The 19,356-nt window shown below is 37.3% G+C and overlaps 1 non-coding gene across 1 annotated transcript; it reads right to left on the reverse strand.

Moving 5' to 3' along the window:
• Positions 1-73, reverse strand: trnav-uac (transfer RNA valine (anticodon UAC)). The gene has a single exon. It is a non-coding gene; the product is annotated as a tRNA-Val (tRNA).
• Positions 74-19,356: the final 19,283 nt, after the last annotated feature.

Raw genomic sequence — 19,356 nt, forward strand, 5'->3', positions numbered from 1 at the left:
TGTTTCTGTCTGGTTTTGAACCAGAGACCTTTTGCATGTAAAGCAAACGTGATAACCACTACACTACAGAAACTCATGCTCTTTGCAGAGTTCCTGGTAGATGATCCAAATTTTGTTAGATACTCATCAATGATGGGCATGGAACAATGTCAAATACTTATACCACAGATCCTCTCAGAGAACACAGTAACTTGGTGAACAGACTGTCAGACTTATACTTGTACCTAATTTCACATTACAGTCCATAAACTAAGCCTGGGATCAAAAAATGTATTGAAGATGTCATTAGCAGAGACAAATGGTTCTACAGAGACTTGACTAAATGGCTATAAAATAAAATCATTAAATATATCTGTGTAGGACTAACATATAGTAGTTTGTAAATGTAAAGGGTAGGCCACAGATTTTCCTTTGATTCAGTTCAATAATTTGACTTGGACATTCTAGCACATGAATAATGTCTTGACCACCAGGAATGGTTTTCCATCCTCTAACAAGATTTCATCCAGATTTGGTTGCGTTATGGTTACCTCCATCTGTCTTCCCATCAACTGATTTTCTTCCTCTGAACAGCATCCCCAATGTACGATGCCAACGTCCCCATTTTTTTACAATGGGTATGGTGTGCAGCAGGGTAGGGTTGGTTTTCCGTCACATACAGGCTTTTACAAGTTGGGCAACACAGTCAGCATAATTAGTTTTAAATCTTGTTTTGAGAAATTCCCTTGTGAGGTAAAATGTCAAATACATCAAACTGCATCTTTTTCTTATTTGGGGAGGAGAAAAAAAAGAAATGTCTGGATTCTCAATATTTCATCCTTTACAACCACATTTTATAGGTTTGTCTGGCATGTAAAGTTGAAGAGTTTGTGTTCTGTCTTTGATTCCTCATTAGACATATTTGTCAGTGTTTGACCTCCCATGATTTAGTTGTAAAGTATAATCTGTTGAAATAAGTCAATTAGTGTACAATCAAAGTCTTTTTAAAATTGTTTAAGCTGCGTAGGATATCCAAATCTTTGTAAGCCGTTTTGAACGTATCATTCTTGCCATTCTGCTATAAAGATCTGACTTGTGAAATGCACAACTGATTGTGTCATGTGTAGTGGTTGGTGGTGGTGAGGAGAGACGCAGAGACCCAGGTTGTAGAAGAAAATGATGAATTTAATAAAGAGTGTAGCTCAAAAACAGTCCAGTTCTCAGGCAGCACGGCAGAGCGGAAACACAAAGGCTCAGCACCGNGACACCAACTCACACACATCTTCATTCACAGTCTTACTTGTAAATCGATTTTTCTTTTCTTGGACGTTTTGATGTTAGCTTGTCAATGTCTCAGTTTTATTAGCTGGGAAAATCAATAAGCAGCTTGAGGTGACTGCTGCTCTCTAGTGGCGAGAAGCCGTAATGTTGGCTGGTGACAATCGGAATGCATTGTGGGAGATGTAGTTTGTAGTCAATTTGTACTCAAAACCTATTTTAAGTCAATCATTGGCCTATATAATGCTGTGTGGCCCGCGCGCCTTTAGTTTGACACGTGCATTACGCCATAGAACTGCCAATTGGTAATTGAAGTAAAGTAGCTTCGTTTTCAAAGGAGCATACATTGAAGTCGATTGACAAATGAACCATCACGAAAGAGGAATGCTCTTGTTGTCTCACTGCACCCAAAGAGATGGATAACCTACAAAAATCATTTCTGTCTGGTTTCAAACCAGAGACCTTTTGCATGTAAAGCAAACATGATAACCACTACACTACAGGAACTGAACTTCTCTGCTTTGTTTCAGTTTGAGGTTCCAAAGTTGATGATGTGAGATGCAACATGAAAATTTCAACTGAGGCTTGCACTCAGATGCCTAGGTTCAGAGTACAGACCATGACAAAGGCTCAGCACCGGTAGCAACTGAATTAAAGAAAGACTGACGGGACGAGCAAATGCCGACACAGGACTTAACAGTTCAACTGTGCCGGCAGACAAACTATCATAGACAAGGACCCGACAAGAGACAAAGACAACAGGTGGGTTTAAATACACTGGGAGGGTAATCAGGTAACTAGACACACCTGGGAAGCAATCAATGGGGAAGACGCAGAGACAACAGAGACTCACATCAGAAACTGAACACAGAAAACCCTTAAAAATAAATACACAGAAATACGGATCATGACAGATTGTTTTATTTCTTTAAGCATTTGAAAAAAAAAAGAACTAAGTGTATTTGTTATTTTATTTCAAATCATAGTGACATCTTTGTTTGACTTCATATTCTTTCAAATCCGGGGAAGTAGTCACTTTCCTAAAGAAATGAAACCTAAGCTTTCTTGATCATTCAAGAAAACATCACAGCTCCGGTTTCATTTGTTTTGCCTTTCTTCTGCCCAAAGGATTTTCAGCTAGTCTTAAATCCAAATAATGCAAGGCCGATTGGGAAACAAACATGAGAATGAAAATATATATCGGTAAACAACCAACGAGATCTGCTGCAGGGAAAGTTGCAAAGAGTAGCCGGTAGACACAGCTCACAGGGAAAATCTGCAGAACGAGTTTATCTCAGAGTTGTAACAAACTGCTGTTATGCTAGATAAAGATGTTTCCAGGTGCTTGTGGTTCAGAGAGCCTTCAGGGAAAACAGATTTCATCCTGCTAAGAAGAGGAGAGCAGCCAGAGGTCGGGCCGAACCCCTCAACAACACACACACAGACACATGGTTGGATTCGAGTGCTGATTAGTTTCAATATTTAATGAGCAGTCCAACCTGCTGCTGCTGCTGGAGTGCGTCCATCCGTTGGTGTTTTTCTGTTTCTGTGACACTTGATCATTAAAGGCCCTCTTTGCCCATAAGGATTTCAGATTAAGTTTTGGATGTTCAGTAATAATATTTCTGATTCAAACGTTTCCCAGATTAACCGGCTATGATTCTACTGTTGAATTCTTGACTCTTGGACCATTACGTCAGCTACTTTGGACCAGAGACATTTCCAAAGCTCACAGGACACCGGCCCTTGAGGACTGCAGCTGGACATGGATCATCTGAGGAAACCCAGCAGCAATTCATTAACTTTATCATTTCCAATTGTTGGACAAGCTTGCAGGACTGTCACCTGCATTGTGTCCTTGACTTCGCAGAAATCCCTCACATTTAGCTTGCATGTAGTGACTGTAGAAAGGAAAACTCCTAATTTTAACATAAAGAAACATCCAACAGAACCCGGCTCAGTGCAAGAGGCCAACTACCATGACCAATTAAATGTTAAAGTTTAAAGCAGGATTAGGTTATAAAAGAACAAGCTTTGAATTTTTCATAAAAACCCTGCTCAACCGATCATCCAAAAATGGAAAGAATGTAGCAGAATTGCAAATGTATATATGAAACCCATTGGCCAAACACCTTCTGACTTATCGGATGTGCTATTCATTAATGCAGGAAAAAACCATAAGGTCAAGTTCACAACTGATATTAGTTATTACAAGACCTAAACAGAAATATTAAGGAGATAGAGCCTTCACTGTGGCCAGGTCCAAGGCTGGAATAGTCTGCCTCTAAATATTAGATATGTATTTTTAATCTCGAATCAAGACACATTTTTATGGACTGGCTTTTGCATAATTTGACTGAAACAATTTTATTTTATCAGCCTTAGTCTTTTTTGTTTTGGTACTTTATATTCTCTTATTGTATTGTTTTTCTATTTCTGTTTTTCCCCTTTCTATTGCATCACATCATGTAACTTATTTTAGTTTGCAAAGCACTTTTCGAACCAGACGTTTTTGGAAATATGCTACATGAATTACTTTAAGCTTGACTGACATCCATGAGAAACAGCCAAGATCTCCATAGGAGCCACTAATAAGCCACAAATATGCATAACTGAGGACAACTATTGCCTATAAATCTTCTTCTGCCATGGAAGAAGATTTAGAAGAAAGAAGCAGAGCGACATTAAGAGTTTTGTTTAAAATTGTCTTCAATCCATGTAGGAGAAGCAGCAAAATGTGGAAAAGTGAAATAAAAAAAGAAAAAAGAGTGAACTCATTGGCCAACAAAACCACAAAATTACAAAGTTATAAAGAAAACACCACATAGTCAACAATTGAACAAACATTATATTTTGATGAGTGCCATCATTAAAATCATACACATAAAATATGTTGGTCAATGTTTCATTTATTATGGTTCAAAAGCAACTCTGAACAGGTCGATTTTTAGTCTTGATTTAAAGGAACTCAATGTTTCAACTGCTCTGCAGTTTTCTGGAAGTTTGTTACAGTGGCATGGTTTTGATTTACATCGGATATTCGTGTTTTAGAATGACCCTGTCAAAGTCTTGTCCTATAAAACACATGTTCACCCATCCAGTGTGATCAAGCATGAGCTATTTTCCTCATCTTAGCACATGCCAGTCTCTGGCTGTGCTAAGATTGTATATATTTTTTAAGACCCGCAGGTGTAATTGCAACAGAAGGTAAATCTTCCAAGTATTGACTTAAGGGGCTGATATATGTTTACGGTAAAGATTTTCATTTGTACAAAATCTATACAAAAAATGTGACTGTCTCCTTCCACATGACATCTATGCACCACTTTGTAAATAAAAAGAACAGCATACACTATATTATCTCATTAAAATGATAGAAGTTTTTGGTTGTCAGACAATGTGAAAGGTTCAAAAGGAATAGTGCTCTGGCAAGGAACTGCATTACCTACTCTCTTACTGATTCCAGCTTCAATGAACTCTGTGAGAAAAACATCCTTGGTTTTATATGAAATCTGTCTTTTAGGAGGCTCTTGTAGCTTTTGGCCTGTGCTTTTAGTCTGCATTCTGCTGTGGCTTCTGTGGTTGAGAATGCAAATCCTCTGGTAATGTTCCTAAGGTTGGGTCAGGCTTGACAACATATTCCTGATTCTTTCTGTTGTTAGCTGCAATGTGTTGATTTAAAACCCTAAAGGATCTGTTTTCCCCCAAACAGGTAATTATTATCCACGTTGCTAGTTGTGTGTTTTTTTGCTGTATTGCTGAATTTGAGAACTTTACCTTAGGATACAGTTTTTGTTAGTTCTTTTACTGGACCCAATATATACAGGGTGTCGTGTGTTGGAGTTATTATACTCTGAAAGATGTTTTTACCAATGAGACATGGAAAAATACAGAAAAAAAAAAAGTTTTTTAAACTGTTGTTGACTCCTGCTAAAATATTAAATTCTATTCTAAGTGTAAAACTGAAGTAGTATCTAATTACTAACTCTGTTTTATCTTTTAGTCAACTTTCACAAAAGAACAGCACAACCACAGAAGCCTTAAAGGTAATCTACAATCTACTCGAGTTCTGGACATCAAGTGCAACCCTTTTTTATTGACTCGGTCTTTTTGACACCATGCAACACATGGTATTAAAACAAAAACAAATTTATATATATCAGAAATAATCTCTCCAACAGAACTGTGAAAGCTGAAGTTATCTCTGCCAACTTCTTTTGCTAAATTGGCCAAATGTGTCTTCCAAGAATCAATTCTTGGGGCTGCTCTTTTTTTCATTACGCCAGAGGTTACTCTCTGATAAAATTAGACCATTTTTGTAATTTTATCCTGTTGATACAAAGCAGGATGAGCCTCTCCCAATGTACCTGCATTTGGTTCCTTACTATTATTGATTCCTTCCAAATTTCTATCTATTAATGTCAAAGAATTGATACACTATCAACAAGAAACTGTAGAGCATCATTTGGTAATTTCTCTTGTAATTTGTATATACTCAGACATAATGCCTAATCAAAAAATATGCGAATGAGACATAAGTTGACCTTTAAATAAGCAGACTTTGAAAACAAAAACATGAGAATATCTTTAAAATTATGTCAAGTTTGTTTCTCCCTAAGATTTAAAAAGGTTTAGGTTTACATTGAATCATATTCTCAAAGTGTTGTACCTCCATCTCGGTCAAAAACACCAAATTCTAACCTTCTTTTACTCTTTGATCACAGATTTGCACATGTTGAGAGGATGACTTCTTACCATTTCCTTTTGTGAAGTAAAAGCTCAACTAAAATCTTAAAGGGACTGAACATCAGAGAAACTTCTGACTGTGACTCCAGATATGATCTCTGTCAGTTGGGAAGTGATTATCTGCTCTGTCTCTCTCTCAGTGTGTCTCTTTCATGTGTTAATATCATGTTAATTCACTTTTAATATTCCAAATTTGCCTTCCAGTCTGTTCAGAGTTTAATTTAATTTCACCAGCAGTTTATATAGTTGAACCAGTGACCCTGTTCATGTACATGCCAGCACACACATAGAAACTATAATTTGATCTGAACCAGATTAAACAGCTAAACTGTGTGAAATTTAATCTGATTATTTTATGTTAGATAAGTTATAGTCAGATTTACACAAAAAATTATCTCAGATCAGTGCTTTCTTCCTCTGAGTGTTTTGTTTCTGTGCAAATCAATTCTCTGAAGTCACAGTCTCTAAGAACAGACTTTGTATTAAAGTTGGAACAAAATGACTAGTTTTTTTTTTTTTCTTAAATTCCTTTTATTGTTTTAAAAAAAATAGATTTGTTTTGATATGAAAAGAAGCAAGATTCAGACTCTGTATTTAAGATTTGTGGTATTTTGTTTTCTGACTACTTCACTTTGACAATAAGAACTGAAGAAATGAATCTGCCCAAAGGACACAGTGTGGATGTGTTATCCACACTGTGCTCATTTTCACAAACTGTGCCATCAAACCTACATTTCACCCCTGTCAAGGATGTAGACTACATAAAGCATACAAATAAAATTCTATTTTATTGTTGTGACATAATGTTACAGTAAATATTTTAATTTAAACATGTATTTAATATGGGAAAGGAACAACTGTCTGCAAGAGAATAAAAAAATGTCTAAGCTGCAGCAACAATGAAAACAAAAATACATTTTGTACATGATAACTGGTTGTTACTATATTTGGAGCTTTTCTGAAACCAGCACTCCATGTGGGTCAGTCCTGAAACAATGTACAACTGTACATCTTTCAAAGGCTTTGTGAATATTGTTAGTGTATGGCATCAATAAATGCTTGAAACATGAGAACATTTTTGATACCAGCTTTTGTGGACATTCACACTTAGCTTAAATAAGTCAACACTGGATCTTGCTACAGAACAACGATCAAGAACATGCCAAGTCCTAACAGAAATGATTCACTAAACATAAAATCAACCACTTTTACCGGCCATTTCATTTCTGGGTGACCCAAAGAGAAATGAGAAGAGGACATAACAGAGGTCTGCGGACAATTTAAGAAATGGCACAAAGAGGAACGGTCATCTAAATGGTATGGCTGAATGGTCAGCTAAATTTGCCAAGTGTCAGTCATGTATTTCTCTGATTATTAGTCCAGTTCTTATTCAACCTATAGCTTAAGTTTAGATTTCCCTGTGCTTGTTCCTTTGCCACATTCACAGTTTAGTTTTTCTTTCCTTAGTTCTGTTGCTCTCTGTCATGTCCTCTCTTCCTAATCAGCTTCTAGAAAGGGTGGGAGTGTTGGATCTAACAATGAAAATATACCAGTTTCTTCCACTATTTCAAAGGACCAACAGATAAATGTGTTAAATACACTCACACGTCAAATAGTAGTATTGTATTTTTTTTTTCTGTGCCTATTCTACAGTCAGCTGTTCCCTTGTGTAAATGCATCATTTTACTCAGGCTGGTTGAAGGTTCTTGTTCTGTTTCTCTCATCACCTTCTGTCTATAAATAAACACTCAAAGCCCCTACGGTCATCTGCGGATGGGTAATTATTCCCTCAGGCCACTGCCTCAGGTGGGACAGCAACAGAAACCAGTCCTGCCTCTATACACAGCTGTGCAGGAAGGAGACAAAGATAACTGTGATGTACATATGGCACATTCATTAAATTTAGAGACCTTCTTCACAGATCATTTGCTGCTCAGACAAGGGATGTTAAATGCTTTTACCTCAGCTGTGAAGCGGCTAAATAAAGGCTCAAACTTCTTGCTGTAAATCCAAGATTTGTCTTATAATCGAGATGATTAATGGAAATAAATTGTATCTGTGATGAGCCTGCATGTCTTTGCGGTTCAGAGAGGATAGGTTATATGCAAGCGTGCTGGTGTCGTTCTGGGACGTGGAATCCCAGCAGTGTCAGGAAAAAAATGAGAAACAATTAAAGGATGTTGCTTTCCTCTCAGTCAATTTGAATAGATAAAACGCTGGAATTAAATCTTGCTTATGGGACACAGCCGATAGTGCGAGCATGCCCATTTGGTGCGAGTCGACTGCTACAGGTGTATTGATATAATTGACTAAATGCAAACATAGTGTGAGGGGTTGCTAAAGACTTCCAGCTTCCCCTGTCAAACAAACTTCCCCTCCTTTTACCTTCCCTTTATCTTTTATTTTGTCTTTCCAGTTGACTCGCTCCTAATTGAAGAGGGTGTTGGTTGCAAGTCAACACTGGTGAATAAGGTCCTGACTTTTGCAAGATTTTTTTTTTTTTCTTTGTTTAGAAAGTTTGGGATGTTTGCTCTGAGAGAATGTTTTTCCTGGCCCCCCAAAAGGAAAAAAAAAAAAGCATTTTACAGAAAACAATTTTTTCTTGTAGATTAGTATTTAAACAGTCCAAGATGTGCCATGTCAGCGTAAAATATACATTTTTACCCCTTCACTATTTGTTTAGCTGCATAGGAGAAGCTAAATTTGGCTTTTGACAGGAACATGAACATAGTAATGAAAACCTATGAGGAAAACATCTTGTTTTGATTTGACTCTTTAATGTTGTTTCATTTGGATTTCTCTAGGGTAAATAATTTTCCTCAATCCCATAATATTTCTAAAATCCTTCTCCTTCACTCAAACTCTATTTATCTTACTTACCTTCTATGTATTTTCTTCATGTTCTTCCTAGTATTTTTTCTGTGTACATACAATTCTAAAAAAAAAAACAATTCTATTGACATGAAATTCAAACCAGATTTTTAACAACCAAACTAATCCACTTACAGATTAGTTTGTAAAGTTTGTATAGGAAGAACTACCAGAACCTTAATGATCTGATACTGGTGAGTTGTGTAAAAACAGTGGGTCAATTTACAATTTAGCACTTGACTAGTTTAGCCATGCAGGAGATATCTGAAAAAAACAAAATAAAAAAAAAATAAATAATGAATGCATCATTCTTTAAAATGTTCAACATCTATTTTCATCCCACTTAAAACTGCAGTACACAACTTTTATTAAAAATGTATTGTTAAGGAAGAAATTCTAAAATAGGTTAACTTTGGAAAAAAGTTGGCTCTCTCTTCCTCTGGATCCCAGGTCCTCTCGGCGGGCCACGCGTGGCCACAAGGAAAACAACAATGCGTGTTGACATCACAGAATTACAGAGTTTAATCCAATATAAGACAATGCATAAACTTAGAAGTAAGACAATGCACAAACTTACACCAGAAACTGCAGAACAACGGAGACATACATTCATTTACCTGACATAAATGGAAAAGAAAGAAAGAAAAGCAAAGACGTGCAAAGACATCTTTGGAGAATTGCAAGGGCAAATCTGATTTGTTACTTCTGTGTAGAAAGTTTTATCCTCTTGTATTTAATTTATTCAAATAAGGCGTATCTTTGCTCATCCAACCAGGAGCTATCTCTGACCCTCTCTCAAGCCAGAAACCCCTGCCGTGTTTACGGCCTTTCACAGATGAGTGTGAAAAGCTACAACTTCCACTGTATTGTTTTCCCACAGACAAAAGGCAGTTCAAAACGATCCTAGCAAACCATCTGCTGTAACTACAAGTAAAATAACAGTCAAAGAGCCAGAATACATTACTAATTTCAAAACCACAATTAGGCCATTTGAATCAAGACATGTTAAGTTTTAAAACTAGCTCATTTCAAATTTATTTTCTCAACAGTATGCATTTTTTTTTACATATTTGTTGAAACTGTCACAATGTGTTTGTGTTAAATTTCATTTTCAACACAAATTATAACTATTGACGTTGATCTGTTCAATCCATGCTTTATGTACTTTACAATTAACATCTGCCAAGATAGAGTGACTTAATAGCATTCACTAGCTCATCTTTAGCTTATTTGTAATTGATTTGTTTGGGTAACAGGACCAGATGGGAAACAAAGACATCCCCGTCCCACTTCACCCTCCTTATGAAATTGTAAAAAATCCCACATCATCTCCAGACCTGAAAGGATATATTTTTCTCTAACAAGTTCTATGTCTGCCCTGTGGTGTCCTCCCAGGGCCAGGAGGCACTGTGATCAGATGACTTCTTTGAAGCAAAGGAAAAAGCGGTCACTCTGAGCTCCCTACGCATGAGTGAACCCTTTACCCTATTTCAAAGGTAGGGCCCACCTACCCTCAGGAGAAATGTAATTTCCTTAATTTCCCTGACGGAGAAATCCACCTTTATCTGGTTGACAATCATGGCCTCAGACTTAAAGAAGCTTACTATCATTGGGGTCATTTCACACACTGCTGCAAACTGTTCCAGTGCAAGCTGAAGATGCCAATAGCATTACATCATGTGCAAAAAGCAAAGAGAGGTCACTGAGGTTTCCCAAAATGCACATACTTCTTTTTAGAACTTTATATAGAGAGCCTATCCATTAACATCACAAACAGGATTGCATAACTGGGAAAAAGCTTTTTTTTTTTTTTTTTTTTTTTTCTCACAGAGAACCCATCCACAGCTCTCTCTTTCCTTAAACAAGGATTCCAGTAATATTATCTAGATCCACAAAGTGCATGTGAAATAAGCAAACTGTTTGCAGGCATTGGCAACAAATCAGCAAATGGATACACATCAAACTTCAAAAACAGCTCAAGCGCACTTTGAGAATCAGACCAGTTTGTCTTTAACATGTATATTTTAAAGTTTGCAGTTTAATTTTACTTTCAACTTTCTGTTTGAATCAAAATGGATAGTACGTTTCATGGGGTTATTTAGAGCTTTAAAATGATCATTAAATATGCAAAGAAATTAGTCTTTTAACCTGAGGTGTCCAGTTAAATTTTGCTTCTGACATCAGTGTGTCAGTGTGCGGGCGGATTGCTGAACTGGGTGAAAACAATCCCTGAATAAGACGATGATTTTGCAGATGCGTCCACAAAAGACTCCACCAAGTCCCATTTTGTTTGCAGCAAATTTTGCTTTACGTGCCGCCAGACAGGAAATCAGCGCTGCAGCAGCTGTCGACGAGGCTTTCGTTTCAGCAGGAGGCCGGTAGGTTACGGCTCGCAGCGTACGGAGCGCGGGGAGACACAAACAGATAAGATGAGGAGGATGTGTGTGTAAACAGATGGCTGTAAACAAAGTAATGAAAAGTGACTAAACTCAACACTCGATCGCTAGCTGAATGTTGCTCCTTTTGGAGTCTCCAAGGAAATCTGCGAAAAGAAATGCTCCTAGCATCTTGTGTATGTCTAAGACTTCTCTTGCAGTCTCCCGGGTTCTCCTCCTCCTCCTCCTGTATCCCTTCCTAGGGAGGTGACACTGCCCTGATGCTGCTGAGCTCAGAAATAAATAAACTGAGGTTGCCGCTGCTGTTGTTACTGATTCTTGGGTAGGATTGATCCCTGGCGAGATGTGGACTGTCTTCCATCTGCTCACTGCTAATTAACAGACAAGAGCTTCCCAGAAGAGAAACTTGTGTCGCTCCTCCTCCTCCCCCTTTACCTCCTCCTACTCGGCTGCAGATCTGCAGGGAGACAACACACCAGCCTCAGCAGACACTTCAGCCTGCGAGGTGAGACAACCAATCAACAAGCACCATCACTTTAATCAGTAGGAACTTACACTGACATAAGGAAAAAAAAAAATCTTGTGAAGGAAGTCTATTTGTGTTCCTCTCCGAGGAAGCTATTGAGTTATCTGTTCGTGTGTGGCAAACAATACCCTTATATGTATTTACTGGGAATCAGGAGAGGCAGAACCTGCTGTTGCAAGGTACCAGAGCAATTCTTTCACTTATTGACACTGTGAGAGTGTTTCTACTTTTCCTTCCATTTTAACTATTTGAATGGACTTGAAAGAACCTTGGCCCTCTCACTGTTTAAAGTACCTTTTTTTTGCACTCAAAAACCTAAATATGTTTCATTCCTTATTTTTTAGTATTTCTGGGTGACTGTGTTATGTGCGCCTGACAATAAACACTTATATGAAAACTTCTGAGTCATAAAAACATAGTAGGAGCAGGAGATAAATGTATGCTTGTGTCTTTTTCACATGTTTTTTTTTTTTAATATTCATATTAATGCATCTCGTTGTGGTCGGGAGTTAGACATTTTGTTCACAGGATGGTAGCGTAAAATGGTTGATGCGTTTGAATGCGTTTCCTGTTTGAATTCTTAGCTGTGAAGGACACAATGGCTGTCACAAGCAGAGGGTGTTTCCAAATAAATGTTGAGATATTTTTGTGTCACTATATTTAAGGATTCAGCAGTGAGTATTTTAGAAAAATGAAATATTTCTGAAAAGGATAATGAAGCATATGTGTTTTGTGTGGTATCTTGGTCTACAACATCCATTATGAAACCATTTGAGTACTTCAGGTGTCAAGAGTGCAGTGGGATATAAGTGTTTATAGAAAGATGCTTGAAACAATACAACTTATTTTCCCGTGCTTGTTGTAAATTAGCTTTTTGTACAATTTCTTTAGTGTACAACCAAAGCCCACTGTCATATTTGTTGTATTCCCCTTTATTTTTAAATTTTCCTTCACATTCCAGTGTTTGAGCTTGTTTCCAAAATTTTCCAGAATTTGGTATTTCCATTATTAGGTCAAAAGTCAAGAGCAAAATACATTTTTGCTCATTTTGTCTTCATGAACAATGAAATCCTTCAAATTAAGAGTCCTGATAATTGTTCCCTGCAAGTTAAAACACTTACCCAGGTGAGCCTGGGTAGGTCAATTGAAACCGCAGACATACAGAGACATAAAGAGAAAGCTTAGATCACATTTGTTATATGGATTTTTACTTTGGGTGCATTGTTGAAACAGAAGAGTAGTTTTCCATTAAGTAATCGCATTTCAAATGATATGAAGTCGAGGTATTCACCTATATTAATCTATGGTAGACTTGCTGCCTGTCCTGGGTATACCCCGCCTCGCCTCTTGCCCGATGACCGCAGTAGATTGGTACCAGCCCTTCTCACGCCTCTGCAAAGATAAACATGTTACATAATGAATGGATATTCATTTAACGTCCTCTAAATAAGGCATATCGGGGTACAACAAATTGTAAAAGAAAAAAAAAAAAACATAATTGTTGCACATTGCAATGGGTCTGTTTCTTCTCCAACACCTGAAAAAACATTCGACTTTTGGGGATACTAAACCAAAACGACTTTAAGTACTTATTTTCTCTGACACCAGTCAGGACTGGGGAAAGACTGGTCAAATCGCCTTACCACCTCCTTCTCAGGCATGCCTTTGGAATATGTTTAAAATGTGGTTTTCAGTTCTCTTTGCAAAAAATGGGGAAACGTCCCTGGGAAAGATGTAATCTTGAAGGCTTCATATATTACATGTTTAGTTTAAATTTACATTCAGCGTGGCAGTGCTCATTTATTGTTGAGGCTCTAAACCCTAACAAAATAAAAAGGCTGATGCATTTATTTGATATATATCATGTATGAAATACAATATTTGTGGTCAACCGCTCACTCTTTGACCATGGAAGCAATTTATTTATAGGCCCGAAATACATTTCCCACTATGTATTTATGTGCAGCTGTCTTTACTTACAGCAGAGAAATGCATAGTCAGTCCTTAGAGTGCAGAGCGCACAGTCGGATCTGCAGAACATGCAGCGTCTGGAAATCAGCATTTATGAAAGAGCTGCTGATTCAGGCCCAGGCGCCATGATTTGCAGCCCAGCTTCATTTGCAAAAATCATGACCGGGGCAATATGCCCCACGATCTGTGTGTGTATGTGTGTGCGAAAGCAGGAAGACAAAAAACAAGGCAGAATTATAGCCTCTTAAAGGGTCTTTTCCCTGAAATATGAGAAAAATATTTCATGCTAATATGTTTTGAAGGGACAGAGATCCTATAAAGCCAAACTCAGCTAATTGGAAATGGAATCAGTTTAGTGCTTGAATGGCTTACCATGTTTTATATTTTTATGTTTGTGGCTTGCTTTTAAAGTGGGGTTATTATATAAACTCATCTTTCTTGAGCTTTGTATCATGTTTTGCAATTGCCTCATCAGGAACATACCTGGAGTTTTTGTTTGATTCTTTCATGCATTTTTGAGAAATCTATTAATGTCCTGCGACAGCCATTCGGGGGTTGGCTAAATGCTTGCTCTGTAGACTGCAGCTTCTCCTTGAAACTGCGGTCTATAGCCGAGCGTTAGCCTCACCGAGGCGTGTTCATGTTATGTCCGTATGTAAGTCCGTAAGGCTCAACATGCCTCCCCATTCACTTTCTATGGAACTAGTGTGATGAAGCGACTATTGCTTACCCTCCTCTAGCCAAGTACATGACCAACAGATGTCATGTACAAACAGAAGCGATTGGGTAAATCAGATCCAATCGTTTAAAAGTTCAGCAAAGCCCCATGCGTCATGCAAACAATCGTTTCTCAAGAGCTGAGGGTCCAGAACCTCTGTTTGAAGCAAAGCATAGATCTAGGTGCTTGTTTTTATCAGTCTGTGACTGAATCTAAGTAGAAAAGGTACAACTGAACCGGAACAGTATTTGTCAGATCATTTATCTCCCCTGAGCAATCAGTTTACTTTCCTTATATGTCCTACGTAACACATGAACAGTAACATTTAATTGTATTTCTATTATTATTATGTTAAGTGTGAAACAATAACATGGGCAATTAAAGTGCATTAAGTACTTTGCAAAGCTGATTTGTACTCTTCTTATTGTGCAATTTCACTGGATTGAAAAATATCTCCTTCACTAAATGAGTCCATTGGAGAAAAATATCAACTGCTCACTGAATATTTTATTTGTAGTCTCCCTAATGCTCACGGTCCTAACTGGCATTTAAAATGCTTTGTGGGGGTTTATCAGTGCTCCAGGCAGATTGGAAGGGGTCTGTATCCTAAACCTTTTGAAGTTTCCTCTCAACTGAAGCTTCCAACTCATCACCTCTGATTCTGTCTTCTATTTATGCTGAACAAAAGGTGGGATTAAAGCAGCTCACCCTCTGTGTCATAGGCATCCATCAAAGGCTTCCTCACCTGACGCTGCACTCTCTGAAGCTTCACGGTTCTGCAAACTAACACTTTTATTCATGTAACCTTTGGTGGTTTCACATCTTTTTCTTAAATCGTTTTAGGTGCTTGGCATCCCATTTGAGAGAAGCGGGGATACATAAAACATGTAAAAAAAAAAGTTTTTGGTTGTGCTGCAGAAGTAAAAGTACAGGACCATCTTTTAAATCAAACAGATAATTTTGTGTGTCATCGCTGAGAATAGAAATTGGAGAAACACATCAGCACAAATTAAAACTGAATCATTCTCAGGTCAAATGAATAAATGCTCTGTTTGCTGCTTCGTACGGATATCATGAAAGCAACTGTTGCTGAGCATCAATCTGTGAAACAGTGTAACTCCATTTTCAAACATCCATCCATCCATCCATCCATCCATCCATCCATCCATCCATCCATCCATCTTCCGCTTATCCAGGGTCCGGTCGCGGGGGCAGCAGCTTCAGACACATTTTCAAACAATCAAGCCTATTATTTTACAATGAGGAAGATAATCTTCAAGTAAAAATAAAATAGGACAGCTGCTAATGAAGTGATAAAATATAAAAGACCTCAGTTATCATGTGAAATGTTCAAGTCTTGAGAAGATAGTCAGGAAAAAGACTAAACAAATATGGCTTGCTTGACTGAGCTATTGTGATTACAAAAAGACAAAGGTTTGCAAAGTTGTAGCTGAACAAATGAAAATATTTATGAACTGGTGCTTTCTCTTTGCAGATAAGACCAAAAAAAAACGATGTTTGGCCATAAAACATTGCACCTTTGAGTAAGCCAGAATGATGATTCCAGAATGATGATCCCACAGGCAACACCAAACCTAGAAAACAACGGATGAAAAGAATCAACGGCAATGGCCCAGTCAAAGCCCAGTGACCTCATTTTCACTGTTAATTATGTTGGTGGGCAAAATTCTAATTCAAAGTGGGAGACACATGAAGTCATACAAACAACCACTGAGAGTTATTGCTGCCCAAGGTTGTTCTGTAAGCTAATGTACAATGGGGGTGGACTTTTTCTCACATAGTCTTATCATTTTTGTTTACTGTTTTGAACACCTCTAGACTAATTATTTTTAATTTTTCCAGGAAAGCTGAACCTGCAAATATTAAAGGTCAGAGTTTTTCAATGGAAGTAACTTACAACAAAGTTTTTCCACTTATTTCCAAAGCTATTCAATACAATAATTATACTAATGATGAAAAAAATTCTCTTTTAGGAAACATTTTTCATCAAGTTTAAAAAGTTTTTTGGGAAACAAAAATAAGGAAATGTTATGATAAAATCTAAAGAAATAAAAGCACAGAGAGAACCCCAAATATGAATTTAAAAACAATGTTGATGTGGAAAGAAAAAAAAAGAAGAGTTATTGAAGCTCCTGACTCGTGAGTAACATCAGCGGTGCTCACTAATTAGCGGCACTACCTGCTAAAAACGTAATCTGCAGAGGTGATCAAAACTCTTTTAATCAGCTGTGCATACATAATGCTATGAAAATAAAGTGTTGCAGCACTGAGACTACAATAAAAACAACAGTAAAATATATCTGAACGCGACTGGTCCTGAAAGTTTCTGCTGGAATGAATCATTTGTTAATTTTCATGAATAAATTGTCTCGTCATGCATTAAAAAACAATCCTAATGAGGAAATCACTCTTTGTTCTTTCATCTGAGATGGTGTGTGTGGATGTGGGTATGTGTATTTGTGAGGGAATTGAAACTCAGTTCCGTACCTCAGTTCTGTCTCTAAAACATGAAGCACAACTACATCAGTACAAACTCTGAAGCATACTTTTCTAAAGAAATATCCAGACTTTTGACATTTTTGTGCCAAATTTCGTGCCTCATTGTTAACACTTTAATTCTTTTAATTTGGAAATTGTGGAAGGCGCTAAATGACCTGTTAAAGTAATTTTAAAAGACAATTTTGTGAGCAATTGAAAGAAAATCAGGATTACCGGTAATATGCTTAATGATTATAACAGTCTTTCACTGAAAGCAGTCGGTTGTGAAAGCACCGACTGCTTTCACAACCTATAATGAATCAGAATACCTACAAAAATCCCAGACTACAGGTGTAAAATGTAAAGATTACTTAGTACTGTGCTCTGAAGCATGCCTTATCATGAATTAAATAAAAAAAATATATACATATATTTTAATTAGAATATATATATTCTTTTTTTTTTTTTTACCTTTTTAATATGCACGAGTCCAGGCAAACACAAAGAAACACAGGATGCGTCAGCTGCATCTTTACCTGGTAATAATCCTGGTGATGTAGCCATATCCCAAACAGCATAGACTAGCCAACTCATTGCAAATTAAACTTTTTATATTTCTATCATTGGTATGAATGTTGACCAAATTAGAATACAGAACAGTAATTGGTTCTTTATTTATTTTATCAGTGAGCAGCTTACTCTAGATTTGATTAAAAGAAAAACGTTCAACGTTTAAATAAAGTTAGTAAAAAAATTGTTTACGTCGTTTAAAATAAGTTATCTTTCATTTGTTGGAAGTAATCAGTGAGAATTGTATTTTCCTACATGAGTATGGTCTGTGAAGGTCCCACAAAGTGAGTGGGAGTAAAAATAACAGCGCAAGGGAGAGATTGGTTCGGCGTGAGGATATAGTAGCAGGAGGAGCAGTTAGCTGATTTTAAGCAAGCAGTCTCAGAGTTGTTAGGAGAAGTCATAGTATACACTTATTCATAAGTTAGCAAGACACAGGAGAGTTTCGGCGTGAAACTATTGGACTGTGTATTTGTTTTCTGCCGCTGTGTTACTCGAGAGTTGTGGTGAAGGCCTAGCTGCGAGGCTAACCCATCTGTTTGCTAGTAAGGACTAATGTATTATATATATTACACTAATGTAAGCTGCCGTTTCACTGCCATAGTGGAATTTAAGAAGCTGCAGAAGACCGTTACTGGACTTGATAGACAGACCGACTCCAGATAGTCACTCTGAGTGCCCGTGTCGCGAAGAATACCTCTGGCTAGTGGGGGAAGAGGAGCAGTAGATGTGGAGGAAATTGGAGCACATGGAGATCACACAACTGCACCATTACTGAACTGCTGTGTTTTTGGGCACTGAGAGGTTTTTCTGGACCAACGGACGGATTAATCTGGATTAATGTGTTGGAACTCACAGTCACCTAAGGTACTGAGTTTTAATTAACTTCTCTGCTCTTTGAGTGAATAGACTGTGGACTGTTGAGTCTGTTGGACGTCTTAGAGCCGCTCTCTGAAGTGAACAGGAGAGAGATATTACCCCACCTCTTTTCTCTTTGGCTGCTCAGCTCTTACTCTCTCGTAGCTCCGCTGAATGGAGTCTGCTCTGCTCATAGCTTAACTTTTAGATTAGCATGGCAGACTTGTGGCCAAAAACGCGTCAGCATATGGGATCATACCATTATGTGAAAACATCTGTCTCCTGCTGACAGATGGTGGTCAGCAGGAGAGTCCTTTGCAAAAACCATAGATATAACTTACACTTGTAAGAGAGCACCATCTGGGTAAAGATTTTTGTTAATAATTAATATATTCATTAATGACTAATTATTATTGTTATAGATCTGCTTGATAGATTTGTTTTCATTGCTTTATTTTTTTTTTTTTTTGATAAAGCACTGCAAAGTTTATCAAAAGTTTGATGAAATTAAGTTTAATGAAAAAAAAATCATACAAAAGTAAGATTGTCTGCTTTTGTAACAGAACAAATGGTTTCTCATATGGGGAACCTGGAATGCAAAATGATTTATCATGTAAAACATTCTAAATTATGCTAATAAATGGGGCTGCAGATGATAATAAATTGGGAGCCAAAACAATTGGCTCTGCTTTGGGAGCCGAGCCACAAGAGCCGAAATTCCCATCACTACTATACAGGTCTGCAAGGTAGAGTATATTTTTGCTGGCATTAGGTTTAGTTTCTTAACAGTCAGTGGTCTATATAACTTATGGTTTATACTGTATTATACAGTGCAATGTTGTATTTATTTTTTTTCCTGACAACCGAAACCTACCATTTAATTATTTTATTATTCATTATTTTCCTAGATAAAGGACAGTATGTTCTGTTTTACATGCTCTATA

This window comes from Poecilia formosa, unplaced genomic scaffold, assembly GCF_000485575.1.
Source record: "Poecilia formosa unplaced genomic scaffold, Poecilia_formosa-5.1.2 Scaffold35, whole genome shotgun sequence".
Lineage (NCBI taxonomy): Eukaryota > Metazoa > Chordata > Actinopteri > Cyprinodontiformes > Poeciliidae > Poecilia > Poecilia formosa.